General features: G+C 37.0%; 1 long non-coding RNA gene across 1 annotated transcript; it reads left to right on the top strand.

Annotated features, from left to right (window-relative positions):
• Window positions 1-4,998: 4,998 nt before the first annotated feature.
• Window positions 4,999-10,192, top strand: LOC127497093 (uncharacterized). The gene is made up of 3 exons (XR_007925449.1): window positions 4,999-5,322; window positions 8,469-8,613; window positions 8,984-10,192. It is a non-coding gene; the product is annotated as an uncharacterized LOC127497093 (long non-coding RNA).
• The last annotated feature ends 5,173 nt before the right edge of the window (window positions 10,193-15,365 follow it).

Below are 15,365 nucleotides of genomic sequence, written 5' to 3'. Positions count from 1 at the left end.
ATAAATCATTCAGACTGGTGTTTTATAAATTGGTTCAATCGATTTATTGAAAACATCCAACTCAAAAAGAATTAACCAGTAAACAAATCAATCACACTGCTTTTATGAACCAATTCAAATGATTCGTTGAAACCATCTGACTAAAAAAGAACAATTTGTTAGCAATAACCAGTGAACGAATAATTTCCCAAAAGCATCGTTAGCTAGCTATGGTTCTGTTGAACTCTATTTGTAACAATGGAACTCGCGCCCATAGTTGGCTTTGGGAAACGCACCCCAGATCGTTTTTGTGAATCGGTTAAATAAAATAATTAAAAATGTCTGATTCAAAGAATCATTTATTAGCTGTAACGAGTGAACAAAACTGGTTTTCTGAACTGGTTTAGTCAATTCAAAATTTGAAAGCAACAAAAACTTGTTAGCAACAACCACTGAACAATTTGTTCAGACTGGTTTTATGAATTAGTTCAATCAATTTATTGAAATGCATACAACTCAAAAGAATGGTTTGATAGTGCTAACAAGTGAATGAACCATTCAGAATGATTTTGTGAACGATTCATATGATTAACCGAAACCATCTAACTCAAAAGAATGATTTGTTAGCAATAACCAGTGAATCAACAACATTCAGGTTTTGTGAATTGGTTTAATCGATTCACTGAAAACATCCAACTCAAAGAATCATTTGTAGGCAACAATCAGACATAAAAGTCTAGATGTATTCATATAACATAAACACTATATATAACTATATCTTTCGTTGTTGTGGTGTTTGGTGATTGACCATATTGATTGCTTCTGCAATTCCATCTCATGTGTTTTTTATTAGGATTAGCTCTAGTTGCTAGGGTGAACACATTGGTCATCTCTCATTTCTCTCACAGAATCCAGCAGTGTGAGCTTGAAACCCTCTCTGTAAATCCACCTCAGGGCTTCAACCCCCTCTTCCTCATGCAAACACATCTCTGGTAATCCCGGAACCAAGACTCGTGTGCAGGGGACCAGAACTAATGAAGACAACTGTTCAATTACTAGCTCAATTAATACAAGTGCCTGGGAGCTCAGAGCTCTAAGGAAAGACGTTACGCAGTAGATGTTGTGGCCAAGCATAAACTAAACCGCCGATGGCAATCCCGCATCCAATCTCAGGGCTTAACCGCTAATGCTGTGTCCTGTTTAAAGTGCAGTTTGTGTATGTGAGGAGGGTTTTATGAACATACAAACAAAGGCTCTCAAGCCCACTATGGCCACTACTAAGAGCTGAGATGTGGTTTATGTTTTTTTGTGCGACAGTGTAATGTATTTTGTTGCATTAGCACTTAGTTAGCATATGTTTCTTAAGGTTTGCTTGCTAACTTTGTTTAGTTAAGATAATATTGATTTATTTGCACAATCGTTCTTGAGTTGCCTGCTCTCTTTTATCCCTTTGTTGTCAATGTCATATACATTTGGCTGTTTAAAATATGCAGTGATCCATAAGGCTAAATTAGGTTATTCTTACACTTGCTCTATTGAGATTTTTTCTACTTCAATAGTCGGAAAGGGCTGTATATAATTAATATTTCTCTCGCCACAAAAGGGACTTCCTCTGAACCTTCTGGCCCAATTAAGCAAAGGCTTCCTCAAGCACAGGTACATGATGCCTGGTCACCTCCAGCATTGGTATGCATCCCTCATATTCAAGTCAATGTTTTGGCCCTCCTCATGGACATTCGGCGAAACTACATGTGTTTCAAAAAAATAGGTGTATCGTAACACCTTACTGCCCAAAGGGGGCTGCCTCCCAATGATTAAAGATTAAAGATGCAACACACACACATAATTACAAAAAACTAATTATTTCCTTGAAAATGAATTTTAAAAAGTGCTTCCACGGGGGAGTTGGCTCTAATTATTTCATTTAACTGTAAAAAAGGCCCTTGGGGATAGTTTTTGCTGTTCGTCTAGTTTCAGTTTTTCTTTCTCACTTGCGCTCTTCGCATTGAAATACGAGCAGGTCATCATGATTAGGTCTTCGTCATCATTAAGTATTCATAGTCAAACAAACGCACAGAAAAATGGACCCGGAGTATAAATCTGTCTTAGAGTACCATAATATTTCAATGTTCATTTTAAAATCCTCCAAGGTATATATGTATTATAAAGGGTTTTGGGGTGTCTGACCCTCTTTATTATAGCTGTGGCTGCACAAGCAAAGTCAAACCACAAGGTTCTTAACACTGTTGAAAAGTATAAATGTTTTAATAGTTAATACACTCAAAAAATGGTGGGTTAAAACAAGTTGGATTGAAAATCGACAAACTCAGCTTTTGGGTTGTTTTAACCCAGTGGTTGGGTTAAATGTAAATGTTTACTTTTATTTAACTCAACTATTGTTTAAAAATGACCTTATAGCTTGCTTAAAATGAACCCAAAATATGTTGGAAATAAGTTTTATGAATAACAATTATACAAGCATTTATTAAATTGCTTTAATAAATGTTCACCTTTTGATTATTATTGTTGCCTCTAGTAATTATGTATCTAATTTCCAACCTATTTTGGGTTCATTTTAAGCCAGCCATACAGTAATTTTTAAACAATAGCTGGGTTAAATAAAACTGCCCAGCACGTTGGGCAAACATTTAACCCAACTGCTGGGTTAAAACAACCCAATCGCTTGGTTTGTCCATTTTCAACCCAACTTGGTTTGTTTTTAACCCAGCATTTTTTAGAGTGTAGTTTTTAATATTTTTTTATATACTGTATGACTTTTCAGCAGATGGCAAATTGTGACTTGTGAACAGACGTTATCTGAGGAGCAGGGTTGGGCAAAAGCATTCTGGGAAATTATGTTTTCTATGAACTAAGTTCATAGCAATAAATATGTTTCACATGTTTCTGCCAACCAGAAATTTTGAATGATATATTTATAGTTTCATATGGATTGTAAAGTGTGCTTTAAAATAAATGCCACTTTTTTATTTTGTTATTTTATGCAAATACATTTATTTAAAGATTATTTTTTTTAATGTTGTTGTAAGAAGTCTCTTATGCTCACCAAGTCTGCATTTATTTGATAAAAAAAAACAGTAATATTGTGAAATATTATTACAATTAAAAACAACAATTTTAATATATTTTAAAATGTCATTTATTCCTGTGATTGCAAAGCTGAATTTTCAGCATCCAATCTTCAGTGTCACATGATCTTTCAGAAACCATTCTAATTGGTGCTCAAGAAATATTTCTTATCACTGTTGAAATAGTTGTGCTGTTAATGTTTTTGCAGAAATCTTTTTTAATATAGATTTTTTTAGGATGCTTTGATTAATAAAAAGTTCAAAAGAACAGCATTTATTTGAAAGATTTTTTTGTAACAATGTAAAAGTCTTTTTTGTTCCATTTAATGCATTCTTGCTGAATAAAAGTATTAATTTATTTAAAAAACAAAAAACTTACTGTCTCTAAGTAGTGTATACATAAAAAATCCATAATTTGATTTTAATGGACCTTTTTTTTCTGTAGGTTCTAAACGGCAACATGTGTATTGCGTTGTTTAGCGTTCAGTTGTGTGAGCTGCCACAACAAAACAAACCAGCACGGGGGGAGACGGCGGCTGCACTGACATTGCTGGCGATGATGACGGTAATCATATGTGTTTGTGGTGTGGTGTTTTATCACCTGTCCACCGCTGTGGCTTGTTAGAGGACAAATGAGTCTTAATAAAGCAGATTCCCCCCATGACTCCACAGGGCCCTGCGCAACAAAGCTGTTCGCTGGACTGGGCGGCCTGCAGAGTAGATTGATTACCCGCAGAATCACGGTACCACCAGCATGTCTGTGGGGCGAGAGCTCTTATTGGCCTCCCCCACCATCGATCCCTATACACGGCCCTCTACTTCAATCCCTTCATTTCTCACAGCCCGGCCGCTGGAGGTGGCAGCGGATGACAGTAAATCAGGTCTGCACATGGACCACTCTGCATACTTGTTCTGTGGCGTATCAGTCTTTTATACAAATATAGTGGTCTGGAAAACCCCTGTGGCAAAAATTTGCTATATATGAGCTGCAAGTTTATTGTAAATAAACAGTTTTTGCAAGAAACTGATATTGGGGAATATGGGCTGAACCCAGCAAACACAAAACATTTTTATAACCTTTCACAATGTTGTATTTTGGTTTCAGGTAATGTTGCAGTACAATGTTTTAAAAATGTTATAGAAACAACGTTTAGGTTTAGGTGTAGGTTCAGGGTTAGTACCTAGTTATTACCCAGTTATTAAAGTTATTATACTTGCTGTAATAAGTACATAGTATGTACATGGAGAACAGGACTGTAAAATAAAATGCTACCGGAATAAGTTTCTCTTTAACATTTTCAACTTTCTTTAGTGTTTAATGTTGCTGTTTGACCATGAAAAAGCTTACAAAGCACAACGTCCTCTGCAAAGGGAGTTATTCTCTATATTAGTAAGATTTTGAACTTCCTGAAACGCTTTGTTTCGTCACGTCACAATATCCTTCATTTAAATAATTCTCGCCCAAGGAATATACACACACACACACACACACAGACACACACAAAAAGGGGTAAGGCCTGGGGTGTGTTGAAATTTGTGGTTATGGTAAGGGGGCGTGACATTTCCGAGCGGTTGACCAATCACAACACACTGGTCCAGCTGACCAATCAGAGCACATTGCGCTTTTTGGAAGGAGGGGCTTCATAGAGACTGGAAATAAACAGTTACAGACAGACTGGGAAGAGAGGTGCTGCAAATGTAAAATATGTAAAAAAATATATTTTGTGAAAAAAATATGTGACATTTTTTTTGAACATTAAAGCATGAAAACCTATTCTTGTAGACCCCAAAAACAAAATTAAGACTTTGTAATATAGGGCATAATATGGCCTCTTTATAACACAATCAGGAAAAATATCAGTAACATTTTAACATTAAAGGGGTGGTATAATGCCATTTTTACAAGATGTAAAATAAGTCTCTGATGTCCACAGAGTGTGTATGTGAAGTTTTAGCTCAAAATACCCCACAGATCATTTTTATAGCATGTTAAATTTGTCACTTTTTGAGGGTGAGCAAAAACGCTCCGTTTTTGTGTGTCCCTTTAAATGCAAATGAGCTGCTGCTTCTAAGCAGAGGGTGGGGTTTCAAGAGCTTGTGTTAGCACATAGTGTTAGCAGCACCGATTACCTCATGAAAACTAACTGAAAATGTCAAAAACTGTACAGCCGTGTATGTTCAAAACGAAGCCGGACAATGAGGGAGAGACTCAAGCAGAAGTGACAACATGCAGAATGCAACAGGACGTTTCTGAATGGTTAGTTGCTTAATTTATGTAGCTGATGTGGGATACCTTAAAGTCAGTGATTAGTATATTCTGTCATGATAATCTATAAATTGCTTGTGTGGGAACTGTTGTAAGATGCTTACAGAGCCAGAGAATATGCTGCATGAAGATAGAACAGGTATAGTTTAGTTTAATTACGGTTATAACTTGTCATGTTGTCATCTTGCTTTTATGACATTGCATTTGTGTTACGTACTGTATTGCAATAACATGGCCTCACCCCTTTGTTGTGTGTTCTCGAGGGCAGGGTTTATGTACATTTTAGGGTTAGTGATGTCACCAACCCGGGAAGAAGCTCGTTGTAGTCCCTACCAGCCATTTGTTGTAGTCCTTAAACAGAGAATTCTTTAAAAGAAAATATCTCCCTTTGCTTTGAACTTTGAGCATCGTAACTTTGCAGATGTTGTTTATGCTCTAACAGCAACATTACACACTAACTAAAGTTAAAAAAGTGAAATCATAATGAAACACCCCTTTATAACAATTCAGTAACAGATAAGACACTAGGCAGCCTGATATCAAAAATGACTTGGTGATATGTGAATTCTTACGTTGTCTCTGCTCATTTAACTGATGGGAGAAAACATTCAAATTGAATAATCCACTTATTTATACTTTCTTTGCTGTTTCCTAGTTAACTTGATATTACAATTTAACCTAGTAGCTCAAGCCTCTGATCTCCCATTTGTCTGTGAGCTGCTGTATTTTAAGCTGAGGTCTCTTGTTTCTTCAAGTATATGTCTTCTGGCTGGGCAGGAGCGTGTGATAGTCTGTGATGATTATACTCATCACAGACGCTGCAGTGCACGAACGGCTGCGAACTGTAAGAATGGTGACGGTGATGATGGGTTGATGTCATCGACCCGCTATGAACTGTACTCTCAGTCAGACACCTCATACCAAACTGGCGTTGACATCCATACACCCTGTCACTTCAGCCCCCGAGGTGATAGCACCACTCTCCCCATTATGAGGGTCCCTTAGGAGGCTGCACTTTACTTCCCATGAAGTGGGAACACACTGATAGCCCTGTGACAGTGTAATTAGCAACTTCCCAATCAGACCTTCTTTTCTGAAACAAAGAACTTTGGTGCCACATAATAAATGATGGTGCTGTTGGCAAAGACGATTGACTAGCAATTACTATGAAGGAATTTGGAGATGCTCAAAGTTATAAAACTTGGGTCCGTAAAAAGAGTAACACTGATTTGCGAGGAAATGATGTTGGATGATGTAATACTTCCGGAAAGAGTGCAGGTTTCCTTTCTCTCAGTCTTTCTGTATCTTTCTGTCTTTTCCAACCACTCTCCATTACTGACCTCTGTCTTCCTGTTTCTGAGCGCTCATTATATCAATATACTAGATAGAAGAAGCCTAGTCTGACTTATTTTACTGCCACTTTCCAGGCTCTGGCCAGGTCTTCTGCTTCATGGCTGAGCATTAGGAGAAAAATTAAAATGCTTACATGTACGTAAATTAAAATATGATATTTAATATGTACACATTTAAGAGATTATAATGATATTTATTATAATTATAATTTAATTTAATTTTTATATGTTATATTTTACATGTTTATTATAAAATATACCAAAATAATATATATATATATTAACTGTTTGTATCACTCCACTTGAACTGACTGTCATGGCGGCCGAGCAAATCCACCGTATTTTTTACAAATAATACACTTGTTGTACCACGAACTGTTGTTTTAAGATTTTTAGGTGAGAATATAGTTGTTAAAGGGTTAGTTCACCCAAAAATGAAGCTTATGTCATTTATTACCCACCCTCATGTCGTTCCACACCCGTAAGACCTTATCTTTGGAACACAAAGTAAGATATTTTTGATAAAATCCGATGGCTCAGTGAGGCCTCCATTACCAGCAAGATAATTAACACTTTCAAATGCCCAGAAAGCTACTAAAGATATATTTAAAACAGTTCATGTGACTACAGTAGTTCAATCTTAATATTTAAACTAAACTTTTTTGTGCACCAAAAAAACCGAAATAACGACTTTTCAACAATATCTAGCTTCATGAAGCTTTGAAGCTTTACGAATCTTTTGTTTCGAATCAGTGGTTCGGAGCGTGTATCAAACGTCAAAGTCACGTGAAACTATTGAAATTTCGAAACAGTTATGACGTAACGAAGCCTCGTTTACTGAAATCACGTGACTTTGGTGCTCCGAACCACTGATTCGAAACAAAAGATTCATAAAGCTTCGAAGCAGTGTTTTGAAATCGGCCATCGCTAGATATTGTTGAAAAGTCATTATTTTGTTGGTGCACAAAAAGTATTCTTGTTGCTTATAATATTAAGATTGAACCACTGTAGTCACATGAACTGTTTTAAATGTATCTTTAGTACCTTTCTGGGTGTTTGAAAGTGTTAATTATTTTGCTGGCAATGGAGGCCTCACTGAGCCATCGGATTTCATCAAAAATATCTTAATTTGTGTTCCGAAGATGAACAAAGGTCTTACGGGTGTGGAACGACATGAGGGTGAGTAATAAATGACATAATTTTCATTTTTGGGTGAACTAACCCTTTAAGACCTGAAATATGTGACTCATATTTAATCATAGCGCCTATTTTACAATTTGTGTAAACGTTTTTGGAGATTGCGAGCTCCAGGCAGTCAGCGGCCGTTCAATGCTCGTGTACTCGCAGAGAACAGCTTCATCTCAGCCAGTGCTTCAGGGATTTGGCTCTTACAATTAAGATGTTAAAGAAATCTTTAATTCGGGATATTGCTTTTTTAATGGTATCTTATAGTATTTTATATTTTGTTATATTTTATAATAAACATATAAAATATAACATTTGAATAAAAGATAACCATATTAATACCTTCAGAGACCTATTCTAATTTCACAGACCTTTTCTATAATTGTTTTTCATTTAAATTTTATACCTCAAATGTGTGAAGATTTAGAAATAGTTTTAATAATTATCGAATTTAATAATTATAACAACATTTATAACATATTATTTGATATCGTTTATACTGTTAACACTTTATTTAAAACTATTTTGGTCAGTGTAAATTTGCCAGCATAAGGTCTTGGAGGTCACCTCAACATGTTTTTTGGTGAACTTTTTCTGCAGGTCTGGTGGAGATGGCAGCGCATGGGGTAGAAGTGATGAAAGAGGAGAGAGAGCTCTCTGAGATCTGGGCAGTTCAGTCAGCATCTCAGCAGGCCTTATGGAGACTATTGAGGACTGCACTGGCTTTTTAGGTCCCTTTGAACAGGTGCTTTCCTCCCAGTGCTGCTGGCTTTGCTTTGGATTTCCAAATACAAAGAGCTGCTATATCCCATACATTTAAAGCCCCCACTTGTTTGTGCGTGGACACACACACATGCACTTATGAGCACACGTGGAAGCAAATGCACAAGCTCAAACACACTTTTTTGGGGTCCTCTCAGAGGGATTTCCTTTGCACCTGTTTATTTGTTCTTTTTTTCCCCCCTCAATATATATATATATATATATATATATATATGAGTGGATCTAACTCACCCAAAACAGTGTGGGTGAATTTGAGTGGCAAAATATCCTCTGGGTTCTCCCTCTTTCTGACTCTGTCTGTCTTTCTCTCTATCTCTGTCTCTCTCTTAAAGACTCCTCCGGATCTCATGATTTATGTATGAGGCTGAGGCGTGATTCATCTTGGCATGGGGAGAGAAGTTGTCCTTTGTCTTCTGCTCTGTTGGCCAGTAAGAGGTTTCCTGAGGTCTGGAGAAGGGTCTTAGAGTTCTTCTGGACTCAAATAGAAGTGTGTGTGTGTGTGTGCATGTGCATGTGTGTGTATGTGTGAAAGATAGAGAAGTGAGACTCTTTCTGGAGGTGTGGGAGTTTGCCCCACAGTTATTACCCAACTGGAACTGCTTCAGTATGGTGTTAGAGCCAGATTGCGACAGACACACCATGTAAACAAATAAACAAACAACCCATACTGTCAGATACGCAGCAAGGAGGCTTAATCTTATTATTGCTTAAACAGGACCCCGGTGGGAAATATAAAGATCTAACTAATCTAAAAAATTGGAATCCACTCACATTACAATGTTGTGAATGTAACATAAATATAAGAATAATTAAAGTGGTTGTCCCAGATTTTTCCCGACCAGACAGGCTATTAACGTGGGTGACACATTGGAGATAACATAAGGTAGTTAATTGAAAAAAAAAGATTAGCATGAAATCCTAAATGAATAGCAAGTCTTTGACAAGAAGTAGTTTTAGTAATATGAAATATGTGAAAGGTATGAATAAATGCAGTTTATTTTGTTTTATTTTATTTTATAAAAATATAGATATGAATCTTATGTAATTTGTTTGAACAGATTATTAGTTTTTGATTTGTATTTATGTAATTATGTATACTAATGACAATTTTATGCATTGCATGTATATGTATCTATTTACACTGCTGTATAAAATATATAATTGTACAAATATAACGCTAATATCCCATAACAATTTTATTGCTCCTTTTTTTTTTTTTTGCTTAGGAAATTTAACTAAGAATTAAATATGAATTTTGATGATAAATTAGACAATTGTTGACATTCATTATGAGAAGTGCTGGGTAGTAACTTATTACTTGTAATCCTGATTATGTAATCGGATTCCAAAAATGTTGTACTTGTAATTATATTATATTATGTTTTTAAATTTTATGCAAGTTACTAAACACTGCTATACTGTATACTGTATATACTGTAGCTGTAAAACACTATTCAATTAACTATTTAATTAACTACACGTTCATTTTATAATAATTGAACAACACATGTTCACAGTTGATATGGGTTCACACATTGACATGCAGGTAAACAAATAAAATATTTTTGTGTGTTCAATCATTTTATTTTGATTGTTTTTATTTTCAAATAATTTATTAATTTTAATTTTAGATATATGATTTAATTAATCATTAGCTTTTCATCAACTTATACAATACCCCAGCAGTTCTTTTATTAACCCTAGTTTGGGAAACCCTGGCATATGTAATGTTTAATGCATTTCATGTTGTTGATAACAAAGAAGGTACAAAATAATCCCATTAAAGTCTAAGTGATAAACAAGTTAGGTCAAAAGTAATCTAAAAGTAGTCAGAATACATTACCTAAAATGAGTAATCAGATTACATTAGGCTACTACAATTTTCATCATTTAGGCCTAATTTGTAATCAGTAACAGACTACAATTTGCAAGTAATCTGCCCATCACTGAGTACAGATGTATAAAATTAAGATCAAATATACATATAAATTACATATAAACAAATGTCTCAAATGTGTAATCAAGAACAAGAAGCCTAGTATCCTGGTAGCCTAGACAGTCAAACCAAAAATTATTCAGACATTTTTGATATTTTTGATATATTTTTACTAGTGGGTGCAGGACACTATAGTTCATTTATGTAAGTGAGGATAGCAAAATAAAGTAAACGATATATTATACCCAAAAATTCTTCATATAGTGGACTACCAGTAAAACAAAAATTATTCATACACTTTGACCTGACCATGTTTTTGCTTAAGTGTTATCTGACATACCATATTTTTTTTCTGACACAGTTTAACTCTGAGATCTTGTCATATTTTATTACCATTTTTTTTTAAAACTAAAGTGAATAAACTGTATTAATGAATGAAATGTTCAAGGTGTCTGAATAAATGTTGGTTTGGCTCTATGTATATATATATATATATATATATATATATATATATATATATACACACACACACACACACACATATATATTCCTCATTACAAACATTTAAAAAACTCAGGATAAGCAAATGTCTCAAATGTGACAGTATAAACAAATGTGTAATCAAGAACAAGAAGCCTAGTAACCTGGTAGCTTAGACATGCTCACTGAAGTTGGGGAAAGAAAAAAACAACTCTGCAAACAAACAAGTGCAGGAGGGAGGTGTGTTTTCCTGTCTTTTTTAACATGACGGGGGATGGACGGATGCTGAGAGGATGATAGCGCGCACTTCCTGGGGTATTTTTCCCTTTCTACATCACTCGCTCCAGCCTTCAGAATCTCCAATAGACACATACACAAACACACAAAAAGAGCAAAATCTTGTCAAAGCAAGCAACGAGTACAGATTAGAGATTCCTGTCCGCCTTCACAGCCTAAACAGCGTGGTCATTCCTGGGGGGATTTGAGACATTGGAAGGGATAGAAGCGGTTGTTTGGGGGAATAGACTGGTACAAAACCACCAATTTCATACTACACATGTGGATTAAGTCTCTCCTCTTTCAACAGCAGCGAAATGCCCATGTAACAAATTACATTCCTGTGACTGCAGCAGGGGCGCCGGGCCTGTATTCAGATGCTCTTGTGCCTGGCAGTGCCCGGCCCGTGCCAGATTGTCTGCAGGCGGCGTTCGCTCAGGCTTTGATCGCGTGCCAGAGCGGCCTCACAGGCGCTTGGCTCCCCGATCACTCCCCCATCAATACGCTGGCACGCCGTCCTCATATCAAAAATGACCCAATTAGTAGACATCGATGTGTTCTGACAGGCACTACCTGCTGGAGTGAAGCAGGCAGCGCGAGCCGCTTTTCCCTCTTCGCGCCGTTCGCAACCCTCCCGCGCGCTTTGAAAACGGCGAGAGGTGAAAATGCAGTTGTTTGTTTCCCTCTTTCCTACCTGTCTTAGTGCTGACTACCCCCCTCCACCTCCCCACCCTCAGGGTAGTCTTTGAACAGCGGTTTGGGTGTCAGAGGCGCGCGTGCAGAAAGCAGTTTAACTAAAACTGTAGTGAGGTGATTAGAGTACTTACTGACAGGAAACATTGTTCTCCCACTGACTGATTGTCAGCACTCATCTTGGCAACTGACAGCCCGAATCCTTCTACGTACCCACCTCCACGCCCCCTCCCGATGGCTCTGAGCGCTCCGCGTGTGTGCGCGCCTTCGAACATGTGTGCGCGCGAGGGTATTTCATCCTCGTCCCTCTTATGCATGCCTATCAAAACCTCTGCCTGAGCACTCAATCTTGCGCGTGTGTGGGGAGGCTCCAGCAAAGATGGTGGTAGATTCATCAAACATTCATACATCACCCACCTCAGGAATCGGTGCTCAGTGAAGTACTACACTAGATTCTCTTTGATTTCGCTCTGTTCAGACGCCTTCCTATCATTTCTCATGCGCCGCTCTCTGCTTCATCCGCAGACTCGAGATGGAGCTGCCCTGCTAACTCAACAGGCAGTCCTCCGAGCTATACGTTGGCAAATAAAACAGCCCTGCCTTAATGAAAGCCAGTCTCGATATTTCACGCGGCCACCATTAGCCAAATGAACTAACAAGGTTTCTGGCAGCTTCTGGGAGTTTCTTTCCCCATCTCACGCTCATCGGGTGGGACTACTACAGTTTTGTGTTTCACTAACTTTTAAGAAGTGTTGTCAGCCCACCCCATTCCTTTGTCCAAGACAAAATATGATGTCAGTTTAATGTTACACATCCACACTGTAAAACCGAACAGTGAAATTAATTAAATGAAATGAGTTTGTTTCACTCAAATAATAAAGAAAGTTCATTGGGATAGTTCACCCAAAAATGAAAATTCTGTCATTTACTCACCCTCAAGTTGTTCCAAACCCGTATAAATTTCTTTGTTCTGCTGAACACAAAGGAAGATATTTTGAAGAATGTATGATACAGTTCTGGGGCACCACTGACTTCCATAGTATTCTTTTTCCTACTATGGAAGTCAATGGTGCCCCAAAGCGGCCTGGTTACAAACTTTCTTTAAAATATCTTCCTTTGTGTTCAGCAGAACAAAGAAATTCATACAGGTTTGGAACAACTTGAGGGTGAGTAAATGATGACAGAATTGTTATTTTTGGGTGAACTATCCCTTTAATAAAAAGTTGCATGAACTCCAAATTTGATTGTAGTAAGCTGAACTTAATATGATTGAGTTGCAGCAGATTTTTAATTCCCAGCATACTTTGCGTCAGACTGTATATCTAAGGAAAATAATTGTTATAATTAAGTGTTATTTTGTGAGTTTTTGCACAAGATTAACATAGGGAGACATCTGTTAGTGTTTTATGTTGTGTTATGTTGGATTTTACAGGGGGTTCTGTTATGTTAGTTAGTTTACTTAAATTTTTTGAGGTAAAAAGTTTCCTCAAATGAGTATTTTGAACTTGAATTTTACAGTGCATATATATTTTTTGTGCTTTTAAGCATTTAAATTAAGATTATTTTAATATAATTAAATAATTTTAAAACATATTGGCACCTGGAAGTTTGCTGAGGCCCCCCCAGTAGGTCCCGGCCCCCTGGTTGAGAACCACTGTGCTGTGGCATAGACATATGATCATACTCTCAGAACAAAATCTTTACAATTTAAAGTACAGTACAACTTTACTGTACAATTAGCTTGTCACTGTAGTAATACCCTTAGATGGACATCTTATTTACACCTAAAGGGGACAATAATAATAATAATAATAATATGCACTCTATAGGGGAAGGTAAGGTACAAAGGTAAAAAAAAAAAAATCTGATGATGTACACAATACATCTACATATAGTGCATAATGTAACGGTCATTTAATATTCAAATTGTCATGGTTTAGAGTTATGTCCAAGAAAATTAATGTAATCTCTAATTTATTATATTACACAAGCCATTTAAGCATATATGCATACTGTGCTTAAGCCTGGTTTAGCATCTTTTTTGAGGCTGTCTTTAGTTTTAACAAAGTGGTGCTAACCAAAGTTTTGATAACAGCAACATTCTTCATGTCTTTGTTCAAGCTGCAATTCTTGTGAAACGTGCCGTTTCACCCGGTTATCCCTGTGATGTCCAGTATTTTTTTCCCTACTATATTTAATGCCTGTATGGGTCCATCTGGGCAGTGAGTGAATATCTTGAGTTCAGCAGCTGATGTCCTGTAGCTTTGAGCTGGTCGATGTGGAGGCCTTGCAGGTCTCTACTGCCATGTTTCGGCAAGCTGCTCGCATCGACAAACATTTGGCACAGACTTCACTACCAGCTGGAGCGGGCATTTCTGCCATTCTGAACGTCCCCTAATGTCACTCTCTCTCTCTCATCTGTCGCATAAGGCTCATGTTAACACACACAGACTTCTCGGCCCATTGGCTTGTACGCAGGCGAGGTGTAAGTGAACTTTAAGAGTCGGTCCTCAGATAAAATCTCATGTAATTAGCCATAATAGAGGTAGTTAAAGAACTCGGAAGCAGATGTTTGGCAGGGAAATTGAGACGCTGGTATATAAAATAGGTATTTTAAGGTGAGGCGGCCACCTGAGGCTATACTGTTTCCAGATCAGTCTTACAGATAGCATTCAGTGAGCAACATCCATTCTGTCAAGCTCGATCTGATCTCAGATTAGCTCTACTACTTTAAAGCATCCGTGAAAGTGAGTTCCTGTGGAGTGGAAGGAGTGTTGCAGCTGTGTTTCGGAGCAGGTGTGTGAAAGCGGATGAACTCGGATGTGGATGTTGTCCACTGCGTGGCTTTTTCCTATAGCTACAGGCTGCAGACAGCCTAATTTACCCCATTTCAGTTTGATACTGCTGTGAGACATGATATCATAAAACGTATATCCTGTGTGTTGCTTTGCAGTATTATATGCAGACTGTTGCTAAAGGAGATTTGAATATATGAGATGACACCTGATGAGCACTGAGCTTGGCAATATGTACATATTTTGTATCATTCATAGTAAATTGTGATGATCTGAATGAGTTTTGTAAGGAATATTGGAGAGTAAATGAATTACATATAGCAATAGTTTTCAAATATTGATGAATACTGCTTTATGAAGTTGTTTGTCCCCTGTTCATTAGCATTCTCACAAAACAAATACACAGAGTAGTACTAGACAAATTATATACTTTCTCACCCTGGGCTTATTTCCTCTGCTATTTTTGTCAAGATAATATTTCAAACTCTTAAAAAAAGAGTAGCAGGGAAGGTAGGAAGAGGCTTTTTAAGGACA

The sequence above is a fragment of the Ctenopharyngodon idella genome, chromosome 16 (genome assembly GCF_019924925.1).
Source record: "Ctenopharyngodon idella isolate HZGC_01 chromosome 16, HZGC01, whole genome shotgun sequence".
In the NCBI taxonomy this organism is placed as follows: Eukaryota; Metazoa; Chordata; class Actinopteri; order Cypriniformes; family Xenocyprididae; genus Ctenopharyngodon; species Ctenopharyngodon idella.
This window is presented reverse-complemented; position numbering and strand designations above follow the sequence as displayed.